Raw genomic sequence first — 25,732 nt, 5'->3', positions numbered from 1 at the left:
AAATATTTTATTTTAGAAATGATACATCAGGACATTTAAAACCAACTAGAAACCTTCTCAGAGTAGTTAAAACATCCATGTTTATACAATTAATTAAAACTATACATGAAAGTACATTTTTCTCATCTCTGGAAAATCTGGAAGGTGAAAATGCATACACCATTCATTGACTATAGCTTGGCATGCAACGCTATCATCCCCTCAGACTAATCAATAAGCTTGAAGACCTCAGTCTTGATAACTCCTTGTGCAACTGAATCCTTGATTTCCTCCCTTGCAGACTCCCATTAGTTTGGATTGGCACCAATATTGCCTCCATAATCCCCATCAGTGCCGGAGCACCACAAAGCTGTGTGCTTAGCCCCCGGCTCTACTCGCTTTATATTTATGGCTAAGTATAAATACTAAGTATACCTCCAATGCGATAATTAAATCTGCTGACAACAACGCTGCTGTTGGCCAAATCAAGGGTGGTGAAGAACTGGCATATAGAGGGACATTGAAATTTTGGATGAATGGTGCCACAATAACAAGCTCTCACTCAACATCGGCAAAATTAAAAAAGATGATTATTGACGACAGGAGGAAGAAAGTAGAGGTCCATGAGCCAGTCCTCTTTAAGAGATTGGAGGTGGAGAGGGTCATTAACTTTAAATTACTTGGCATTATCATCAGAAGATCTGAACTGGGACCAGCACACAAGTGCCATTAGGCATGGCAGTGCCTCTACAGTCTCATGAAGTTTGCACAGATTTAACATGTCACCTAAAACCTCTATAAATTCACAGTGGAGAGTATCCAGACTGGTTGCATCACAGCCTGGTAGGAAACACTAATGCCCAAGAATGGAGTAGCCGACACAGCACTGTCCATCTCAGGAAAAGCCCTTCCCACCACTGAGCACATCTACAAAAGGCAAACAGCATCGATCATGAAGGACCATGGCTCCCTCCACCTCCAGTCATCCAGGCCATGCTCTCTTCCTGCTGCTGTCATTGGGTCTCACACCACCAGGTTCTGGAACAGCTATTACTCTTCAACCATTAGGCTTCTGAACCAGCGTAGAAAACTTCACTCACCTCAATTCTGAACTGATTCCACAACCTGTGGACTCACTTTCAAGGTCTCTTCAACTCATGTTCTCAGCATTATTTATTTACTTATTTTTCTAATTCTTCTTCTTCTTCCTTGTATTTGCATAGATTGCCTTCCTTTCTGCAATGGTTATTTCTCACTTTGTTTGAGTCTATTGCATTTCTTTGTTCTATTGTGAATGCCTGCAAGAAAATAAAGCTCTGGGTAGTATATGCGTATTTTGATAATAAACAATTTGAACTCCGAAATTTTGAACTTCTTCATAATGTTTCCCACCACTGAAGTGAATGGAGTCACTTAACCTGCAGCAGATGACCGCTATAGAAAGCAAAAAAAACACCTAAAGGTAAATTAGTAATCAGCAAATCAGATGTTGGCAAATATGTTTCATTTTCTATAATGTACATAATAGTTACTGACAAATTATTAGATTCAGATTCAGATTCAGATTCATTCATTTAATCACATGTCGATTGAAACAAACAGTAAAATGTGTCTTTTGGCATTAACAACCAATACAACCTAGTAGTGTGCTGCGGACAGTCCATGCATTCCGTTGCTAGTGCAACTGCCTACAATGTTCAGCAGAATAACACAGGCAACAACAGAAACCAAAGCAAACAAAAGTGAAACAAATCCTTTTCACCCACCCATTCACACACACAGACAGGAGAGGCTACCATCAGACCCCAGCCTTCAGTGGGCTTGTGGACCTGCAGACGTCGTGTCTCCAACTTCCAGATATGCTGTCCCAGGGTTTTGGCAATTGTGCCTCAGCTTCTGGGCTTGCCAACTTTGGTCTTTGACTTTCGGGCATTGATCTTCAGTATCAATCAAGTCTTAGCTGCTGGGACCACGGGTATTGCCCATGTGTTCCACTCAACCTTGGAAAGAATTCCTTCAGACTCTGTGTGATCTGGCTGACTGGCTATTTTATCTAGTAAGGAACCAGATGGGCTTTGTAAAACTTGGGTGTGGCATTTTCATTTAACACTACTTTACCCTTGATATGTTTGTGTTTTCCAATGCCATCCTTGAATACTGCTGTGGCATTATCCAATGCCTTTCTTAATTTGCTTTCAGTTGACTTTATTGCAGGGGATGTAGCATGCAAATGGTGGATGGATCTCTAATAAAGTTGTAGTTGTCTCAGTCGATTATGGCCCAACAATGCTGGTCCTCCTGTTTTTACAACATGCAAGCCCAATGTGGCTTGTTAGTTGTTGTTTTTCACTGATACAATTGCCATTCCCACACGTTATCTTTTTTCCCGTATAAGTTCTTAGTTGGATATCTGCAGGTTCAATTCAGTATCTTTGCAATGCTATTCAAACTCATTTTGTGGAACGATTAAAACAGCCGAGCCAGTATCCAATTCTATTTTAATTAATTTGTTGTTAATTTCTGGGGTAAACCATATTGCTATCCGTTTTCACATAGTAAATCTCAAGGCTACCTAGTTCCGTGTCAATCTTTCATCAACAGCATGCAGATTAGTGCTCTTTTTGAATCTGCAACTTGACTATTTATCTTTCTGTCTTCCCTGTGCAGTCCATTTATTTTTCTTTGTCCAACATGCTCTTTATATATGTCCTACTCAGTTGTGTTTCCCTGCATGTTTTACCTTTAAACCTGCATTGGTCTGGTGTATGTGAGTTCCTGCCACAATGGTAACACAATTTGTTCAGCCAGACTGGCTTCTGTTTAGATGCTGCAATTTTGTTCGTGCTCACTTTCATTCCTGACTGCAACTCAATTGCATCTCGACCTGCTGTTTCCATTGATACAGAGATTACAACTGCTCTTTTATATGTAAGTTGTGTTTCAGTTAGGAGCCGTTTTTGAATGCTTTCTCGTAAGATTCCACAAACTAAATGATCTCTCGGTACATCATTAAGCCCAGCATTGAACTGACAATGCTTGGATAAGCTCTTCAATTCAGCCACATACAGTGAAATAGAGTCCCTTTCCTTTTGATTCTGCTTATGAAACTAAAGCATGGCGATACCTTTACTTCCCTATGAGTTTGTGAAGATTCAGCATGACATCTAAAACTTTGACAAACTTCTATAGATGTGTGGTGGAGAGTACATTGACTAGCTGCATCACTGTCTGGTATGGGAACACCAATGTCCTTAAATGGAAAATCCTACAAAACACAGTGGATACAGCTCAGTCCATTGTGGGTAAAGCCCTGCCCACCATTGAGACAATCTGCATGAAGCATTGTCACAGGAAAGCAGCATCCATCATCAGGGACCTCTACTACGAGGTCATGATCTCTTCTCACTACTGCCACCAGGAAGAAGGTACAGGAGCCCCAGGACTCACAACACCAGGTTTCACAACAGATATTATCCCACAATTATCAGGCTCTTGAACCAAAGGGGATAACCTCACTCAACTTCACTTGCCCCATCATTGAAGTGTTCCCACAACCTCACTTTCAAGGACTCTTCAGCTCACCTTCTTGATATTTATTGCTTATTTATTTATTATTATTATTATTATTATTTCTTTCTTTATGAATTTGCTTAGTTGTCATTTGCATACTATTTGAATGCCCAAGATGGGGTGATCTTTAATTGATTCTATTATAGTTATGATGGTATTATAGATTTATTAAGTATGTCTGCAAGAAAATGAATCTCAGGGTTGTATATGGTGACAAATATGTACTGTAATAATAAATTTACTTCGAAATTTGCACATCTAAAGCTTTCTACAATTTGGTTTAAAATGTTCCTGCATTACTTTCATGATAACAACAAAGCTCACTTCAACTGGTTTGGTTGGGGCAGTCAGTGGTTCAATGGTTCAGTTTAACATCAGACAATGTATAAGGCATACAACCTGAGATCCTTACTCTTTGCAGACATCCATGAAACAGAAGAAAAAACTACAGAGAATGAATGACAGAAAACATTAGAACCACAAAGCCCCCCTCCTTCTCAGACACAAGTAGACGCAAAGCATCAACCCCACCACCCACCATGCAAGCAACAGCAAAGCCCCCAGAGACCATGATCTAGAGTCTATCATCAACTATTGTCCATCTATACACTTTGACATCTCAAACACACTTTTTTCTCTTTCACTAACAAGGGAGGGAGAGGTATCACTCCTGCAATGGACGAGGGGGAGACCAACAACTCACTGTTTCGATGTTACAACCTGCAGCGTCACTTAATCGAGTTCCCCAACTCGAGGGTCTTCTTTCGACAGCAGCGTACATTGCCACCTCAATTTTACAATCACCCATGATGCTTCAGTTAGTGACACCAGCAAGGAATTGAGTTATCTAAAGGGCCACACCCCAAAGGCACACATCTTCCAAGCTGCACGTGGAGATTCCGCTTGATGAATTCTGAGAGTGCAAATACACTGCGCGGAAGAACTATAGTTTGAATGCAGGTGTAGACCATGGACTTTGACAGGACCGCAGCCACCTTAAAAGGGGAAAAGAGACATTAAAGGAGAAGAAATTAAACAGTTTCACGAATGAACTGCAAGAAGTCATGTAGGTAACTGTTCAGTTCACTCCGTAAACATCAACCAGATATTTGTTGTGCAATCGAACTCATCTTTCCAATGTAGCCAGCTATTTCTGCCTTTTAAAGACTTGTTATTATTAACATCTGGTACTCACTGTTTATGAACCAATGAAATACATTTGTTTCCTGCCTATTTTTAAAACTTGACTGCCTTTTCCCTTCAAAGAACATAGAAACACAGAAAACCTACAGCACAATACAGGCCGAACATGTTGTGCCGAACATGTCCCTACCTTAGAAAATACCTAGGCTTACCCATAGCCCTCTATTTTTCTAAGCTCCAGGAGTCTCTTAAAAGACCCTATTATTTCCACCACCACTAGCAACCCATTCCACACACTCACCACTCTCTGTGTAAAAAATTTAATCCTGACATCTCCTCTGTACCTACTTCCAAGTACCTTAAAACTATGCTCTCTTATGCTAGCCATTTCAGCTCTGTGAAAAAGTCTCTGACTATCCACACGATCAATACCTCTCATCATCTTATATACCTCTATCGGGTCACCTCTCATCCTCATATCCGGTCGAGGTAGCCTCCATCCTGTTGGCATGAACATAAGATTTCTCCAACTTCGGGTAATTTTTTCTCCACTCTCCCTTCACTGGTACACCTCAGGGATGTGTGCTTAGCCTACTGCTCTACTCTTGCTACACCCAAGTCTGTGTGACACAACTCAAATGCAATCAAAAATTTGCTGAACTATTGCTTGTAGAATTTCAGATGGTGATAAGAAAGTGTAAGGAGCAAGATATATCAACTAGTTGAGTGGTGTCGTAGCAACAACCTTGCACTCACTGTCAGTAAGACCAAAAAACTGATTGCAGACTTCAGAAAGAGTAAGACGAGGGAACACACACCAGTCCTCATAGTGAGCTCATGAGAGGAAAGAGCAAGCAATTTCAAATTCACAGGTGTCATATCAATGCAGCTAAAAAGAAGGCACAATGACAGCTATATCTCAATAGGAGTTTGAGGAGATTTGGTGTGTCACCAAAGGCACTTGCAAAGTTCCAAAGATGTACTGTGAAAAGCATTCTAACTGGACGCATCACTGTCTGGTATGGGTGGGGTGGGTGGGCTTCTGCACAGGTTTGAAATAAACTGCAGAGTTATAAACTTAATCAGCTTCATCATGGGCACCAGCCTCCGTCGTATCCAGGACATCTTCAAGGAGAAATGCCTCACAAAAGGTGGTATCCATCACTAAAGACCCCCCAATGCTACCATCTAGCAGGAGGTACAGCCTGAAGATACACACTCAACAATTCAGAAACAGCTTCTTCTTCTATTTCAATATATAGTGTAATTTACGTTTTCTCTCTATTGTAACGTATTGCACTGTGCTGATGCCACAGAGATAACAAATTTCACTATATACAACAGTAATTCTGATTCTTCTTCATTTCTCCATTTTGGCCTCTTACCTCTTCTCCTCACCATCCTATCACCTCCCCTCAGTGTCCCTCCTCCTTCACTTTCTCCTAAGATCCACTCTTCTATCCCATCAAGTTCCTTCCTCCCCAGCCCTTTGCCTTTTCTGCTAATCACCTCCTTGCTGCTAACATCACAATCCATCCTCCATCTACCCATCAGCTTCTAGATTGTCCTCCCTCTACTTCTTCCTCCTTCCTAATGAAGGATCTCAGGCTGAAACATCAGTTGTTCATTCTTTTCCATTCATTTGCCTGGTCTGCTGAGATCAGATAGATTTTTTGTGTGTTACTCTGGATTTCCATGGACAAACATTTTTTTAAAACTTGAACGTCTCTCAGCACTATTTTTTTTAAAGCTTGAACATCTCGCTGCTTTCAACTGGTTGGTAGTCACCTCAGGTTTGTTTAAAACTTACTCATCGCTACTGTTAACTTTTGCAACTCCAAAATATAAAACTAATTGAAAGAAAAACACAAAGCCCAAAGATGTGTGTTTTAATTTCATTCTTACTTTAAACGAGGAATTCACTTACGATGTGGTGACGTAATGAAGTGTACCATTCACATACTTTTACATATAAGCTGCATTGCATTATGTAGACAACAAATAATGCTTAATCAAACAATATATTTATAATATTAATCAATTACTGAAATATTAAATACTCAACTTCATATTCTTGTGTATCCATGCAAAGGCAAACCCATTGTTAAAGTCACATGAAAGTTGACTGCAGTGTAAGTGGCAGAAAACACGACATGGATGAAACATTTTGAGAAGAGTAATGAAAGACTTCTTCAGGGCTTTTTCCTTGTGACTGAGTCAGAAACCTTCTACGTGAAGCTTATATTAGGGCTTGCCTTATGATAGACAACAGTAAAGAGAAGTTTTTATATACAATCTAAAGCAGGTAAGGACCAGTCAGACAAGCGCCTTCTGCAATTTTGTCAATAAAGCTAAAAAATATAGAAGTGATATGCATCCTCAAAAGTTCACACATCCCACTTTGTGCGTTTAGAACTATACAACATTCATATATCAGATTAAAAGCCAGTGTTGCTAGAGTCACAGAGATTTTGTTCAAATAGGATGGCCAACCACTAAATTGTGTGCATCATGTGATGTAGAAATTGGTTCTCATTTACAAGCATAACCTACACAGCTTAGAATTGCTCACATTATACTGTGCTTTTGAGATTTACCTGGATTCAAATCATTAGAACCGAATTTCAGAAAAAGAACAGCATTCTCTTACACTCTTACACTGAGCAGACAGCACATGCGTCTGAGAGTAAGCAAAGTATGTGATTTAGGAACAGTTCCCCTGTACTTACTGAATTTTCGGGAGTCTATGTTTAGATATATTACATGAAACCACTCTGCATTTTGATTACAAGTAGCTCATGAAAATCCAATTGATGCATTCGGATTTACTGTTTGTGTGTGTTAGGTGATTTTGGGTGAATGCTTGTATCATTTTGCTGCCAGCAGTTAGGAGTGCACGTAGGGTTGTGGGGGAGGCAGAAGGGCCACTGATTATTAGGCACATTTACAATATGTGTATATGAGGGATTTACATTCCTCCCAAAAGCAGTCAAATTTAGATTCTTAACGTTTGCCTCCATGTCCCTTGCTATTTCAAATTCATTAGTCAAAGCTGCCCTGCTAATCCAAATACACAATCCACCCTGTGTGTCAGATCACTCCCAAAACATTTGCAGCTCAGTTACAAGCAGTCGTCAAAGATGGAAAAACCTTCTGCTATTGAAATTAGAGGAGAATGCAACTGTCCTTTCATTGTACAGCTATGATACCATGGCTCTCATTCACCCAAATGAGAGAATCTGCTCACCAGCTGAAGCAGTCTGAAGTCATAAAGCACGGAACAAGGTTTTATGTACACCAACAAAGAAGATCCATTTGTATTATTTCAATCTCCCAGCACTTGGCCATAACCCTCAATCTCTAAGCAATTCCTGTGCTTATTTAGACTCTTCTTAAACACTGTCAGCAGCTCTGCCTCCACATTTCTCCCAGACAGTGTATTCCAGCTGTTCTCCACTCTCTGGATGGAAAAGGTCCCTCACAGATGCTCTCTAAATCTCTTCCCCTCACCCTAAATGATGTCCTCTAGTTTCCTCCACCTCTGAAGGTGGGAAGAATTTCCTGAAGTCTATTTTATTCATGCTACAGAATGCCAGATATTGACTTTGTAACCAATCATCCAAAGCTCATTCTTAAAAATATGAAAAAATACCAAAAGAAAATAGACACTGTTGAGGATTTTTTTTCCTGAAAAGATGGTCTGCACATGTACAGCAGCACAAGTAAGCACAGTAGAAATGGAGATTTATCTAAAACATTTCAGATAGAGCATTGATTTGGACAGTGAAGTGAATTACATGGCTAATCAATGAATACACATATGAGCCAATTAATTGACAGTGATAGTTACACAAACAAACACTGGAGAACAGCATTTATGGAGGTACATAAACAGTTAGCGTTTCGGGCTGAGACCTTCTTCAGGACTGGAAAGGAAGGGGCAAAAGCCCGAATGAGAAGGTGAGGGGAGGGGAAGGAGTAAAAGCTGGTAGGTGATAGTTGACACTAGGTGAGGGAAGAGGTGGGTATGTGGGGGGGGGGGTTGTGGAAGGGGTGATTAAGTAAGAACCAGTGAGGGGATAGGTGGAAGAGGTAAAGGGCTAAAGGAGAAGCAATCTAACATAGAAGTAAGGGAAGGAAGTGATAGGCAGGTGAGGAGAAAAGAAGGGGCATGAGGGTAATCAGAATGGGGAATAGAAAAAAGAGAGGAGTGAGGGAGGGGGAAGAAATTGATTTTCATGCCATTAGGTTGGAGGCTACCCAGTTGAAATACGAGGTGTTGCTCCTCCAACCTATGTTTGGGCTCATCATGGCAGTAGAGGAGGCCATGGACAGACATGTCTGTATGGGAATAGGAAACTGTGTTGAAATGGGTAGCCTGTGGCAGATCCTGCCTTCTGTGGTGGACAGAGCAAAGGTGCTTGATGAAGCAGTCCCCCAATCTGTGAAGGGTCCCATCGATGTTGAGTACCCACACTGGGAACACTTGGTATAATATATGACCTCGATAGACTCGCAGGTCAACTGTCACCTCAGCTAAAGGACTGTTCGTGGCCCTGAACGGTGGTACAGGAGGAGGTGTAGGAGCAGGTATAGTTCTTTTCACATCCATGATGACAGTGATGATATTTTATAAAATTGTGATTATATTCCACCTTGGTGACTGCAGTATCTACAATTGTCCAGAAAGAATTCTCTCCCTCTGTCCTGCTTGTGATTTTTAAATGAACCCAGTTCATTCTGAGAAATTGTAGAAAACACAGATAAGTGTGAAGAGGTTTATTTTGGTAGGTCAAGTATGACAGCAGAATATAGCATTAATGGTAAGACTCTTGGCAGTGTGGAGGATCAGAGGGATCTTGGGGTTTGTCCATAGGACGTTCAAAGCAGCTGCACAGGTTGACTCTGTGGTTAAGAAGGTGTACGGTGTATTGGCCTTCATCAATCTTGGAATTGAATTTAGGAGCTGAGAGGTAATGTTGCAGCTATATCGGACCCTGGTCAGACCCCACTTGAAGTACTGTACTCAGTTCTGGTCGCCTCACTACAGGAAGGATGTGGAAGCCATAGAAAGGGTGCAGAGGAGATTTACAAGGATGTTCCCTGGATTGGGGAGCATGCTTTATGAGAATAGGCTGAGTGAGCTCAGACTTTTCTCCTTGGAGCGACGGAGGATGAGAGGTGACCTGATAGAGGTGTATGAGATGATGAGAGGCATAGGTCATGTGGATAGTCAGAGGCTTTTTGCCAAGGCTGAAACCATTGCCACAAGAGGACACAGGTTTAAGGTGCTGGGGAGTAGGTACAGAGGAGATGTCAGGGGTAAGTTTTTTAATCAGAGAGTGGTGAGTGTGTGGAATGGGCTGCTGGCAATAGTGGTGGAGGCAGATATGATAGGGTCTTTTAAGAGACTTTTGGATAGGTACCTGGAGCTTAGAAAAATAGAAGGCTATGGGTAAGCCTAGTAATTTCTAAGGTAGGGACATGTTCGGTACAACTTTGTGGGCCAAAGGGCCTGAATTGTGCTGTAGGTTTTCTACGTTTGTATGTTTCTATGTTCCTCAAAGCAAATCATATTTGCAACCAACAATCCAAACTAGATTTATAATCAACCATTCTGAAAGAAAACAAGTCAACTGCCAGAAGGGCTCTGGGCAACAAATCCTATCAGGAATGTAAAGCATTATGATGATATAATCATAAAGAAAGATTCAGGACAGAGTAACATTTAACAATATAAAAAAAGCAAAAGTGAGTTATTGAAAATATCAGTATAAAAGCTGTCAGTAATTCCTTGATGGTTGATCATCTCAATTCTGCTGGAAAATATAACACAAACAAGGGAAAATCTGTAGATGCTGGAAATCCAAGCAACACACACAAAATACTGGAGAAACTCAGCAGGCCAGGCAGCACGTAGGGAAAGAGTAAACAGTCGACGTTTTGGGCCAAAACCCTTCAGCAGGACTGGAGAAAAAAGCTGAGGAGTAGATTTAACAGGTGGGGGGAGGGGAGAGAGAAACACAAGGTGAAACCTGGAGGGGGAGGGATGAAGTAAAGAACTGGGAAGTTGATTGGTGAAAGAGACAAAAGGTTAACATCTAAATGTTATGCTATGCAAGTCAGTCACAAAGTTAAACTAATCAACACAACATATAACATGAAAGGAAAGATCCTTGAACCAGTCACCCACCACCCATATCTTGGTGTTGAAATTAGCAAGGATCTTAACTGGGCTTGCCACATCAATCAGATTACAGCCAAAGCAAACAAAATGCTGGTTATCCTGTGAAGAAACCTCTACTCATGTAGTAAATCCGTCAAGGGCATGGCATACAAGACACTCGTCCGTCCAAAGCTTGAGCTTTGCACAGCCACATGGGATCCCCATCAAGCTAACAATAAGGAGTCCTTTGAAAAAATCCAATACTGTGCTGCTGGCTTTCTGTTAAACGATTACAGCAGAAAACCCTGTGTCACCAACATGCTCTCTAACCTTCAATGGGAACCACTTGAAAAACCGTCGTATTAAACTACGGTTCATCTCCACTTTCAAAGAAGTTCACAACATCACACCAATAAACATCCAAACTTGTCACAGGGTCAGTTCAACTCGACAGCAAACTGGACCTTACATACTGGAAACCCCTTCATTCAACAAGATTTGCTACCAGTACTCCCTCTACCCAAGATCAACAAGAGAATCTTCTGCCGCCAGACCTATGCAGTATTTCTGACATTAATATTTTTAAAGATAGACTCAATCAAATCAATTTAGGGGATTTAGTCAAGAAAGCTCACTTTACAATTTAACTCTCACGCCGTTCACATCGACTGCATGTTATAACAGTTGTCTGACGGTGCTTGCGCAGTACCAATCAGAAGAAGAAGGCAGGGGGCAGGGGATGAGCACCAGACGGAGGAGATGGGCGGGCAAGGAGAGAGGGAAAAGAGGTGGGAAATGGTGAAGTGGGGGTGGGGGTAGGGGGCATTACTGGAAGTTTGAGAAATTGATATTCATGCCATCAGGTTGGAGGCTACCCAAGTTGGTTGCTGGTCACCATAACTTTAAATTACAACAAAGATATACTCACCTCTCTACAAGGCACTTAATCATCACAAGACATATGTGAGTGAAGAATTACCACTGGTCTAACTCATCGTCCATTTACAATACATGACTATCTTGGAAATAATGGACTGAAAATCTGTTTCAATTCCAGCTGGGATGGTTCTGCTGTATGGCCTTGTATGAGGTGAAAATCACGCTGCTCTAAACAATGATAAGGATGTCAAATGGAATAAAACTGGGAATTTCTTCTTTTTTTATTCGTGCATTTACGGGATGTGGGTGCCACCAGCTAAGCCAGCATTTATTGCCCATCCCTAGTTACCCTTGAGAAGGCCTCAATGATATTAAGTGTTTTGCCCACTGCAAGAAGACAAATGGACGATTATCCAGGAGCAGAGGCTGATTTATGACATAGAACCCCAAATATTATGTAAATTAGTGAGTTAAGTGTGTTGCAAAGCAATACATTTGAGTGAACCTTTTGACTGTAAATTATTGACTTACCTACTGGCATAGGACTATTTAAATGAAAGCATCCTTGATCTATGAAGTTCCATTGGACCAACGGAGGATTTCAAGATCTGGAGAGTTTTCTCCCTTATTCTTAAACTATTGATAGTTCATCTGCCTTTGCTTTGGATATCTTCAAGACTTGATCAATTCAATTTGGGATCTTAAAAACTGTGTCTAGTGAGTTGGTTGATGCATTACTTTGAATTATCTACATTACCCTGGAACCGGGGAAGGTTCCATCAAACTGGGAAAATGCCAATTTGTTCAAAAGAGGTGCAGTGGACAGAAAACAGAAAAGTACAGACCAGAAAGTTTAACTTTAGGGAGAAATTTAGAAGCTATTAGTATACTGTAGATGTCATAGGCGAACTCCGAAAAAAAAACAACATACTATAATCCAAGTGGTCACTCTTTTGCAGTCCTTTGAAAAAATAACTGGTAACGTGGGAACCAACAAAAGTACTCAAAAATTTCCAGAAAGCATTTGACAAGGTGTAACATCAAAGATACTGGAGAAAATAGTAGCTCATTGTGTAGGAAACAGCATATTGGTATGGAATGAAGATTGACTGACTAATAGAAAACAGTGTGTAGGCATAATTGGGATTTCTCTGGTTTATGGGTTTCGGCCTTCAACGTTCTATATAAATGGCATGAATGAAGGTATGATTGCTAAATCTGCTAATGACACCAGGGTAGGGAAAGTAAGCTGTGAAGAAGTCATATAGATGGGTTAAGTGAATTGGCAAAGATCTAGCAAATGGACTATAATATGGCAAAACATGAAATTGTCAATTTCTGGCAGGAAAACAAAATAAAAAAGAAGCATAAAGGTGAGATATTGCAGAGTTCTGAGATGTGGAGTGGTCTGGATGTCCCAGCAAAAGCCTAATATGCAGGCAGAATGTATAATTAAGAGAGTGAAGAGAATGCTATTGTTTATTGTTTAGGGAATTGAATATCAATGTAACAATGCTATGCGTCAGTGAAATACTTCTTCTCTGTGGGCAATGTGCACAGTAAACTGTCCAAAAATCGTTGATACCTTGAATGGGCAGATTAAAAGCAGACTTGTATCATTGAAGGTTAGCAGAAAGAAGGGCCTTGAATGAAACATTAAAAAACTGACAAGGTGGATATAGAGAGCATATTTCCTCTGCAGGGAGAATCTAGAACCGAGAGTCACTTTTTAAAATGAAGAACCACCATTTAAGACAGAAAGAGGCAAAGTGATTGGCTTCAGTTGCTAATTTATATCGTTGTATTTTTGCATGTAAAGGATCTGATACTGTGCACAACCTCCTGGTTTCTTATTGATTTATTTTGTCCGTTTTCTTAAAACTGATGAGACCAGTTTTCACTTAGAGGTGAATAAAAATGAGATCCCATGGTACAATTTCTGTACTTGCCTGTGCCTGAAGTACGATTTACTGAAATTATTCACAATCACAGATTCAGCTACTTGCATATTTATTTACTAGTTTGGGCTTATAGTCAGATAAGCCCAAGAAGCATAATTGGTCAGAAAGGCAAATATGAAAAGATGGGGCCAATTAATACTGGGAAGCAAAGGAAAACACTTAGAAGACATCTGGAAAGCATTGAAAGGATCTGAATCCGTCAACACTCTTGTCAGGGCCAAAGGGCACAGCACTGAGCAGTGGCAGATGAATGGAGGGCGATTTCTAGATGCTGGTTTAGGCCTCTAGATGAATGACGGTGCAGCAAAGCAAGCAGCCTGTCTGGCCATTGCTGTTGGTCAAACGGTGTTGCTCATGAGAAGATGGCAGCCCGCAGCACCCCAGATGGTCGTCATTGTCACATGCCTGCAAGAAGGCGAGAACCTGTGTCCTGTTGCAGCTGACTGTTTCTGTCAAGGGGCATGTGCATGTTACTGTGCACTGTCCATAGATGTCCTTCAAGACCTTGGTGCAACTTGATATCTGCTCTTCTACAGATTCAGAGCCGGAGAGGGCTGCTTTCCATGATTACTCAAAAAACACAAGATTCATGTCACCTTGGGAAATCAAATCCGGTCAATTATACAGAATGCAAGGCAGGCGCATTGATACAAAGAGGGATGCTGGGGTGCATATCCATGAAAGTGGAAACACATGTGGATAAAGTCTTGAAGAAGGCATGTGGTATGCTTGCCTTCATAGACCAAGGTTTTGATGAGGTGGGCATCATATTTTATAGCTGTCCAAAACAGTTGGGGTATTTTTCACTGCTTTGGTCACCTCACTACAGGAAAGATGTGATAGCAAAAGAGAGATTAATAAAGAGATACACCAGGATATTGCCTGGAAATAAAGGAATACAATTATAAGGAGAGACTGGATAGGCTGGCTTATTCCCAGTTGAATATAGGAGACTGAGAGGAAACCACAGAGGTTTATAAAGTTATTAGGGACATAAATGGTGTAGGTACTCAGAGACTGGTTGGGCTAAAGGTTCTGCTTCCCTCCTGTGTAAATCTAGATCCTCAGACTTTATGACAAGCATTAAGAATCTGGAAAGGGAGGCACAAGTATGAGATTGGAAAAATTTAAAGGAAATTGGAGGATCTCCTTTAAATTTTCAAATAGAGGGTAGTGAATATCTGGAACAGGCTGCCAGAGAAGGTGCTAGAGGCAGATAGAATTACAAAATGTGTAAAAGGTATTTGGACAGGTACTTGAATAGAAAGAGGCTTTAACATCAGCAAATGGGATCAGTGTAGATATGCATCACAGTAAGTGTGGACAAGGTGTGATGAAAGACCATTTCTGTGCTGTATGTTTCTGCCATTTTACATTCATGTGTCCTATTTCACCCAGCGTCACTTAAACCACATGTTATAATTGGAGAGTTTACTAAGAGGCTCCATTATAATAACCAATCTCACCTTAGAATCACAGAGCAATACAGAACAGATATAGGCCTGCTGGCCCAACAAGTCCATGCTGATCATGCAGCTAAATGAAATAGTCCAAATTTCCTGCGTTCGGCCAATATACAGTAGCACCAAGCCCTGTCTCTCTGTCAAAGTGCATCTTTAATAATACTATACTGTACTTGCTTCAACCATTTCTTTTGGCAGCTCATTCCACAAACTCATCAACCTCATAATGAAGAAGTTGCCCCTCCTTTCCCTTTTAAATCTTTCCTCCCTTATCCTAAACCTATGCCCACAGGTTTTGCCCTCCCTATCCTGGGGAAAAGACTGTTACTGTCCACCATGTGTATTTCTCTTATAATTTTGAACATTTGTATAAGGTTGCCCCCTTCTTACTTCTACCTTCCAAGGAATAGAACCTTCTGCACTTGCATCCAAATCATTTATATAACTAATGAGTAACAAGGATTACAACACTGACCAATGTGGGACGTGACTAGTCATCAGTCTCCATTCCAAGAAATAACCTCAACCATCGCTGTCTTTTTCTCACCACCAAACCAATTTTGAAACCACCTGACTAGCTTTTGCTAGATTCCATGTGACCTAACCATCCAGACCAGCCTACTATGTGGGACCTTGTCGAAGGCCTTGCTAAATCCAAACAGACAACATTTTACATCAGCTCTTATCATTCTATTCGTGGTTTGCTAGTGTAATCTTTTTTTTTGCAAAGAGGGGCCTTACACCAACAAAAATGTCTAATAAAGCTGGAACACCCAGGCATAAAGTCCTTGGCCATTGCAGCCCTTTCTATAACCCTTCCTTTACTGAGCATGTCTGCCTTTTAACAAATACTTCAGTAAGACTGAACCAAGACTAAGTCCTACACCAAGACTTTCTTTCCACACCCCCACCCCCAAGCCACAGTTTCTCCTTTTATATTTATGTCCTTTTATGACTTGGCAGGCTTTCACTGATGACTTTTATTGAAATAGCAATTTAGTATGCAATTTACACATTGATTAGTAGATTCACAAGAGCATTAATTAAATCGAGTCAAGTTTTATCCTCAAACCCATGTTTGAGTCTTTAACTACAGGAGAGCATTCAAATTGTTTTCTAATAAGAGATGCAAGTTCCACCATTTTAAACTGAATAGATTTAGTTACCTACTGACCACCCACTAAGCTTCACTTCACTTTTAAAAGCCTGAAAAGTGAAATATTCAAATCTAAGCCCATTGAAATTTCTAAGGATTCTTTCTGCAAAGCTAGCTCCCCTGTGGAGAAATAACAGAGTTATGATTCCAATCACGACTGTAAATTAAGAGCAGAGGAAAAAAAATATAATGCTTTGAAGCCAAGTAACTGCAGAATTGTCTACTACCCACTGCATTCGTAGGAAGAAAACGGTAAATCACGGTCGTAAGTTTTATTGCAATCCAGCTGTTGATGGCATTTTGTTAGGGAAATAAATAAGAAATATATTGCCCAATGTGCAATTGTAAATGCTGCACATGCCATGAGAACTTTGGTACATTTCAATAGATATTTTGCATAGTGATGGTATGGGAGGAAATGGCAGTAATGATATGATGCGAAAATAAAAATAAAAATTCCAACAGGAAAAATATTCGTCCAAAGAGGAGCATGATAAAAATAGGCTTTTAATTATCTTTACTTTTCATGCAGTTATCATTTGCTGCCTACTGCCAGTGCTCAAATAATTGTCAAGTTCATTCACCGAGCTTTCTGAGCAAATATGAAATATTAATATTAAATGCAGTAATTATATAAAGTCGTACAAACCCTACCAAGAAGTTACTGACATGACGAAACCCTGAACACCAGCAGAGCTGGAGGACTTTCATTGCTACCCTAAATAACAGCAGTGTGATGGACAGTAATAAGTAATACAGAGCCCAATAAATACATTACTCTATCAGTGTGATATCAAAGCAGCAAAACAACTTCACCAGCATAAAGCATTATAATGAGATTAATCACATTAAAGATGAATTTATAAGCAACTAATCCTAATCAATTTAGTGGAATTTTTAAGAGTTGACCAAGAGAATTGATGAGGGCAGAGCAGAAGGTGTTGGCTCCATAGACTATAGCAAGGGTTTTCACAAGGTCCTGCATGGTACACTGGTCTAGAAGATTTAATTACATGGGGTCAGGGTGAGCTAGCCAACTGCGTACAACATGGACTTGTGGAAGGAGTCAGAGAGTGGTAGTGGAGGATTGTTTTACAGATTGGACGCCTGTGACTAGTGCTATGCCTCAGCGATCAGTGCTGTATTTTTTCATATACGTTAATGATCTGGATGAGAACGTAAACGGTATGGTTGGTAAATTTGCAAGTAGCACCAAAAGTGGTGTGTGGTGGACACTGAAGGTGGTCGTCTAAGATACAACAGGATTTTGATCCACTGGATAAGTGGGCAAATGAATATAGCAGATGGAATTGAATTGAATTGAACTGAATTGACTTTATTTCTTTCATCCTTCACATGCACGAGGAGTAAAAATCTTTACGTTACATCTTCATCTGAATGTGCAATGTGAAAGTTATAGTAATTTATAATAGTGTGTACAATAGGACAGTCAATATAACATAGAAATACAGTTGTATCAGCATGAATTAATCAGTCTGAAGGTGGAAGAAGCTGTCCCAGAGCCTGTTTGTCCTGGCTTTTATGATACGGTATCATTTCCCGGATGTCAGCAGCTGGAGTGGTTTGTGGTTGTGGTGACTCGGGTCCCCAGTGATCCTTCGGACTCTTTTTATGCATCTGTCTCTGTAAATGTCCTGAATAGTGGGAAGTTCACATCTGCAGATGTTGTCTGCACCACTCCCTGCAGAGTCCTGCTATTGAAGGAAGTACAGTTTGTGGTGAACTACATATACCTGTCTGGACACGCCCCCTGCTGACTGCTCCTGTGGCTCCTCCCACAGACCCCGGTATAAAGGCGATCAAGGCCTGAGCCCGGCCTCTCAGTCTCCAGGATGTAGTATGGTGGTCACTCACTGCTGGTTCCTTCTTCCAGTCAATAAAAGCCGATATCTCGCCTTCTCGTCTGAGAGTGAGTTATTGATGGTGCATCACAGTTCCCATACCAGGCAGTGATACGGCCAGTCAGGATGCTCTCAATTGTGCCCCTGTAGGAAGTTCTGAGGATTTGGGGACTTGTACCAAACTTCTTCAACCATCTGAGGTGAAAGAGATGCTGTTGTGCTTTTTTTCCACCATACAGCTGGTAAATACAGAGCACGTGAGATCCTCGGTGATGTGTATACCGAGGAACTTAAAGCAGTTCGCTCTCTCAGCCTCAGATCCATTATCAATAGGGGTGAGCCAGTCTTCATTCCTCCTGTAGCCCACAACCAGCTTATTTGTTTTTGTGGCATTGAGGGAGAGGTTGTTTCCTTGACACCACTGTGTCAGGGTGATAACTTCTTCTCTGTAGGCTGCCTCATTATTATTTGAGATGAGGCCAATCAATGTAGCATCATCTGTACATTTAATTAGCAGATTGGAGCTGCGTGGTGGCACAGACATGGGTATATGGAGAGTCAAGGAGGGGGCTTAGGACACAGCCCCGGGGGACTCCTGTATTGAGAGTCAGAGGGGCAGGGCAGAGGTGAGGGAGCCCACTCTTACCAACTGCTGGCGATCTAGCAGGAAGACCAGGATCCAGTTGCACAAGGCAGGGTGAAGGCCGAGGCCTCTGAGGCTCTTGTCGAACCTGGGGGGAATTATGGTGTTGAATGCTGAACTGTAGTCCAAGAACAGCATTCTCACATAAGCATCTTTCTTCTTCAGATGTGTAAAGACAGTGTGTAAAGCTGTGGCTATTGCATCATCTGTTGATCAGTTGTGTCGGTAGGTGAATTATAGGGGGGGTCCAGTTTGGGTGGTAGCAAGCTGCAGATGTAATCCTTGACCAGCCTCTCAAAGCATTTGCTTATCATTGAGGTGAGTGTGATAGGACACCAGTCATTCAGACATGATACCTTGGTCTTTTTAGGTACAGGGACAATGGTGGATGTTTTGTAGCAGAAGGGCATTCTGCACTGGGAGAGGGAGAGATTAAAAATGCCTGCAAACACACCAGCCAATTGTGCCATGCACAATCTGAGTACCAGCCCTGGGACACCATCTGGTCCTGCAGCCTTACGGCTGTCCACTCGGAAACACCTGCGTACTTCAGCCTCAGAGGTGACCAAGGTGCAGGCCACTTCCGCGGCTCTCCTTCGGGGCTCAGTGTTGGTGACATCGAAACGAGCCTAAAAAAGATGGAGCAAGGCAGTAATATTGGCAGCATCACTGCGCTTAACTTTGAAGTCTGCAATGGTCTGCAGACCTTGCCGGAAGCTGCGTGTGTTGCTGGTGGAGAGTTGTGTCTGGATCCTGTCCCTGTGTTGTTGTTTTGCTGCCTTGATGACTTTGTGTGGATCGTAGCTGCATTTCTTGGGTTACTGGCAGCGATGACTCTGTCTTGTGCCGTGAGTGCAACGCGCACAGAATTTAGCACTGGCAAATGTAAAATGATTCATTTTGGTCAGGTGAAGAGGGGAAGCACCCTCGAGAGGCTGTCTCAGAACCGAGGAGAATAGCGAGGGGAAGTCATCGATGGCCAATGCTCCACTGAGATCTAAAGGCCCAAGAGGAAGAAGGAGAAACAATGTAGGACTTGCACAGCAAATGGCACAGCCATAACACAGTGGGAACCCAATTGCAGATCAATTTATCAGATTGTAGGCCCTGACTGCAACCCAGTTTTAACTGGTGATGCAGCCAATGAAGGTCAAAAAGATAAGCAAGTTACCTTTGTGGGGCAAGAAGAGCAGAAGCATTTCTCCATGTTATTTCTATAATTTTTTGTCACCAGGTCTCTTCTAACTCCATGACCAGCACTCCTCTCACACTGGACCTATCTGCTTAGCCTATGGGCCCCTGATGTTCTGCTGGTAGAAGGCTGCAAAGTGTTCATTGCTGACAGTCATGAGCCGGGCCTCAATCTGCTTATGGCCTTAAGCCGTCACTATCAAGTAATCCACTGGTATCAGTGAAGAAAGAATATTTGTCGATTCTCACGATCCTCTCTAACTCTGCTTATTGGTTGACACTAGTAGACATTTGTGCAAATGAAAAAGGATATTTCCCCCTCATTAGTTTTCCCTGGCATTAATGCTCATTCTAATTTATCTTCCAAAACTGACAAAAAAATATCTAAGCCCTGAGGAAGACTGAATGTCCGCTGAGACTGCAATTTATTTTCAGTTCCCCGGTTCAGTATCTCACACACCAGCGTGTTGCTGTTCAAGGGCCACACTCTGAACGACTATTCAGTTAAAAAGCATGCAGCCAAAATAATCAAACTCAACATTTCGAGTTAATACAGTTCCTGGCAAAATCTGAGGAACATTGTGTGTAAAGCGACTGAACTTAAGTACAACGGCTGTTCCAAAGAGTACAATTTAAGTTTTAGAACAGTCTGTTGTTTTTAATGCTGGCCGGGGATCAATGTCAATTTGCGATTTGTTGCTTCATTTGGACTAGCCATTTTGTGATTTCTTTTCTCAGTCCTGCACTAATGTTCTGGTGGGAAGATAAAGCAGACCTCAGATGGGGAGCAGTAGAGGACGGCCGAGATAAGCTCTATTTCCAGGTGTTTAGTTTCTTTATCACACCCAGACGAAAGGCTCCAGTTTCTAGGCTTCATTCACTGTAACCTTGACTCGTGCAGTTTCTCTGGCAGCTGCTTAGACATTCCTGCTGAAAGCACATGTAAACTATGTTCACAATAATGGATAGCTAACAGAATAAATTCAAGACAGCAACATGACTGAGAGTGCCTTATGATGTAATGACATGGGCAATGAAGCCTGAAAATTTTATTCATAACTTCTAATTTTCTTACAGCTTACATTCTCTCCCATCTGCAGTATTTATTACTCTCTATACTATTTTGCTGAATAAATTATACAGGATTTGGCACAAGAACACTTTAGTCCTTGTAGCGCATACTTTTTTTCATTGTTTAATATTCTACAGATACATAATCACTTTCACACTCTGCAGTCAGTGTAACAGTCTAAAATATGTTTTGGAATGGAATGGGATAATTACTGCTTCAGTCAGAGTATTAATGCAGTAATGGAGAAGGCGTTCAACCAGAATATTATTAGGATTTCATGCTTTAATTCTTTACTGGTTCACGTCCCATATTTGATAAACATGTTGCTGTACATTCACAATGTGGCATTTTATTGTAATATAAAAATACAGCCAAGTCTGTACACACAGGAACATGGAACAGGAACAAAGTAAGTTAGCTCATATTTCACCACCCGTGAGATCTAGGCCCAAGCCTGATGCAGGATGATGGTTTGAAAAGGATTGTCTGTTTGCAGCTTGGACTGAGGAAAATTTGATATAAATCTAACATTCATTGAATTTTGTTTTGTCGTGTTGGTTTCTAAAACCAGCTGAGTGAAATGCAAACATACAAATATTTGTGTGTAGGCCAAAAACACAAAACCAAGCTCTTTGAAAATTAACCTATTTTGCGGTTTCAGAATTGTAAAAGCTAATTGATTACCACATAAAGGGACTGGGAACGTAACAGGGCATTAGTGAAAATACAGAGCCGCTGATTGCCTGATCTGATACTCCAATTCACCTGAATTACGTGGCCTCTGTGCTGAACCTTGTTCCATTTAAACAAATAATTTCCCAGCCAACACTCTTTTTAAGTGCTGCTCAGTGCTCAAAGGACCCAGTGGGGATATCAACATCTGTCGACAAATGGAGAACATTCACCCGTTTCTCCACTTGCTTTTAAGTCATTTTCAGTCCCAGTTATTTTTCAATTTTGGCTGGATCCTACCTCATAGCATGATAGTTCCAGTTCAGATATTTTACAGTATTGCACCAATATTGGGCCACTAATATTGCCTCTTACTATTGCAGTGGCCCAGAGCTTGGCTGTGGTGCTTCATCAGTGCATCCAGTTAGCAATGTGGGTGGCTCTGTGAACTAAATTGGTCCTTTTGGTAGTGCACGTACCAAAAGGCATAATTTTAAAACTTTGACTCATTTAATTTATCAGGAAACTAACCAGATCAATATGACCAGCAAATGGTACAAAGCATAATTATTGCCTTTCCTGTGAAACTGAATCATGTATATACGATTAGCAGAGAGTGTGAGCCATACTTAGGAAATAATGAGAGCTCTTAAAACTTCTGTGTCGTTCATTTAAGTTCTGTCAATCCAGGAGAAGCCAGCCAATAGCCAAAACAGACTGTGAAATCCACAGAAGATGGAGTCGACAGGTCTTTCAATGGCATGTTAGCTCTGAATCAGCATAGCCCGGCAATTTGAGAATGAACAGTTGGATGAGATACTGCCCTGTTAGAACTATAACCCTGCAAAAGCTAAAAGAATACAAGGAGATGGTAGATTAAGTGGTGAAGACCATATGCGTTTATGTGTACACTCTTGTCTACATTTTCACTAACATGTGTAAATGAGTAGTCTGCCTAGATGCTTCTGTGTGTGCTTGCACAGAATTTGGTACACATGTTGATATATGTGTGTGTATCCATTGAGCGAGTGTACGTAGGCACGCGTGAACTTACGTAGGTGTGTGTGAGACCTTTAAAACAGCAAGACAAATAAAGAGTTAATTTTTTAAACTCCTTTGCCAATGTCTAGAGGATATGGAGCATATGATAGATTTTCACTTATGGAAAATATAAACAATATTATAATGATATTTCCATATTACGATTACAACTTTTTTGAGTAATGCTATTGAAGCAATGTTTGAAATGATATGGAAACTAAAACGCAAGACGACATAACACTCCTTTTGGAAGCAATATTAATGCCAAAATATGCGAGGTGTGGCTTCTTTCAACAGTCTTTGATATTCCGTGAAAGCAAAATTCCACAGCTCACTGGGGAGCAAAGCAATCCATAATCCACTGTTAAAAAAGCTTTTACTTAATGTCTATTGAAATTAGAACCTGTCATAACAATAAAGATGATGTTAACAAGATATCAAATAAATGGTCATGTTTGTATGGTACAAACAATAAAAAATTATTGTATTAATAGTATTTACATTCTGCATGCACTTAGCTGACTTGTATCTTGTTCCATTTCAGTCCCTGAAAAGGATTGCTATGAGTCTGGTAATTTGATATAAGTACTACCTTTAAAGATATTATTAAAAGGGGAAACTTTTATAATTCATAAACGAGCTCACATAGAAGCTGGTGTCTGTCGTGAGAATTGTATTTTCTTTGACAGGCGGCTGATTGATCTAATGCTCTTTAAGAAGAAGTAAAGCTTTTTGTGTTTTCCATCTTTTCCTTACAATTTTCCCTTCCTCTTCACCTTTTTTTCCAAACAATGTTATAAGTTTCTTCAGCTCTTCCCTTTCCACCCATTTCCTCCCTTTCTTCTTTCCCGAAAGTGCAGCTTAACCCAGGGATACAGTTCCACAGACAATAGATGTCCCTCATTTCCTTGCACTGGGGACAAGTTTTCACGTAGGAGCTTAGTTGCTGCGTGCCAGTCTGATTTTCAGTGGTGGGTGTTACTGGTCCTCTCCTTGACCTACATAAAGAAAGTAGTGGTAATGTTCACCCTCCCAGTTTTTATCTGTGAGTTAGAAACTTTGAGAAGAGATATCCTACTTGAGGCTTCCCGTCGGGATCATTCAGCTCCCCGTCACGGAAATCGTACTCAATACCTACTTCCAGATTTGTAATGTGGATTCCAGCTGTCAAGATATACAGTGGATATGAACTTCAATGAGTGACAAATCTGAGAAAAGAAGTCGAGAACTGTATGTTTTCTTCCTTTGCCTTACAAAAGTCTATAATCCTATCAACAGAGATGGATTGTGGAGGATTCTTGGCTGTCCCTGAAAATTCACCACCATTCACCAGCTGCTCCATGATAACCTAAAAACCATTATCCTTATGATTGGGTCCATAATAGAGCGATTCTAGTCTAAGCCATTTCAGAATAGGTAAAACCAATCTGTGACTCTGCAACAATCTTTTTCAAATGCAACATGTCAGGCAGCTTTTATAGAAGAAAGTGAACAGCTGATGTTTCATCTGATCTGAAAGAGAGGAGATTAAAACAAGGTGTTGAGAGGAGGTGGAGCAAGGGGTGGCAGGTGATTGGTGGATCCAGTGACGGACATGATAGGCAGATGAAAGAGGAGGGGAAACCAGGAATGATATCAGAAGCTGGGAGGTGATAGATGGAAGTGACAAAGGGCTGAAGTTGATCTGACAGGAGAAGAAGGTGGAAAAAGGAATAAAGAGAGAGAGGTGGGAAGGAGAGCCAGTGGGAGCAGTGTATGGGTGATGGGCTGATGGAGAGGATGATGGCAAGGTATGGGATGGGGTGATGGAGGTCTGGTGGATCAGGAGAAGAGGGGAAACAGAATAGTGAAAAGGCACAGAGGGAGTGTGGTTACTGGAAGATGAAGAATTCAATGTCCATGCCCAGTTTGGTGACTACCAAGGAGGAATGTGAGATGTTCCTCTAACTTGCACTTAGCCATGACTTTTTTCAATCTTCCTCCTTGTAGTACATCAGGCTCTACGATGAAATGGAATTAATCTGAAGGACGAGGCGGAAACAGTTCCAACTTTGTTGTCTCCACTCTGGAAACAAGGTCAGACTTTGATTTACAGTATGCATATGGAAATAATTGTGTGCCCTTGATGCTGAGCTCCAAACTGTCATTGCGTCAAATTGTGTGAGAGGCCTTACACTAAGCATCTGGAGAAGAAAAGTCCTTTGCCAAACTGTTTGCATGACAGCGGCCTCTGGAAAGCGGCCAGTGAGTGAGTGGGCCAGTGAAGGAGTGGAGATTTGAGGCTTTGACTCGAGAGATTCTGGCAGTTTTGGCAGTTGGACTGTGCAATCAAGTCAATCAGGATTTGAATAGTTCAGCAGAAAGCCATTGATTAGACAATCAAGATTTGAATAGTTCAGACTCAGCAGAAAGCAGCTGATTGGGCAATCAGGTGACCAAGCAGTTTGAAAAGCTCAAACAAATAAATAGAGGGATACCTCAAGTGGAGTGGCCAGTGAAGGAGTGGAGATTTGAGGCTTTGACTCGAGAGGCTTCAACGAGAAGAGGCTGAGGACGAGCTTCACTCCAAGTGAGGTAAGACCAGGTAAGTTCCTTTCAAAGGAGAAAGTTTCAAAAGTTGAGGCAAGTATTGGGTAGGTCATGGCAGCTGAGATCGGCCCCGTGGTTTGTTCATCCTGCAGCATGTGGGAAATCAGGGATACTTCCAGTGTCCCTGATGACCATGTGTGCAGGAAGTGTGTCCAACTGCAGCTTCTGGCAGACCGCATTGAGCATCTGGAGCTGCGATTGGATTCATACTGGAGCAACTGCGATGCTGAGCAAGTCGTGAATAACACGTTCAGTGAGTTGGCCACACCGCAGGTAAAGGCTACACAGGCAGAAAGGGAAGGGGTGGCCACTAGACAGCGTAGCAGTAGGCAGGTAGTGCAGGAG

General features: G+C 41.3%; 1 long non-coding RNA gene across 4 annotated transcripts in view; it reads left to right on the top strand.

The window, feature by feature from the left end:
* The window catches only part of LOC132394112 (uncharacterized), a 48,191-nt gene that overhangs the window by 9,980 nt on the left and 12,479 nt on the right, over window positions 1-25,732 (top strand). For 2 of the 4 annotated variants that reach the window (XR_009512180.1, XR_009512177.1), the window contains exon 3: window positions 24,788-25,382. This is a non-coding gene — a long non-coding RNA (uncharacterized LOC132394112). The remainder of the gene's footprint in view (window positions 1-24,787; window positions 25,383-25,732) is intronic. The other 2 variants (XR_009512178.1, XR_009512179.1) reach the window with 2 other exon arrangements.

This window comes from Hypanus sabinus, chromosome 5, assembly GCF_030144855.1.
Source record: "Hypanus sabinus isolate sHypSab1 chromosome 5, sHypSab1.hap1, whole genome shotgun sequence".
Taxonomy (NCBI): Eukaryota; Metazoa; Chordata; class Chondrichthyes; order Myliobatiformes; family Dasyatidae; genus Hypanus; species Hypanus sabinus.
This window is presented reverse-complemented; position numbering and strand designations above follow the sequence as displayed.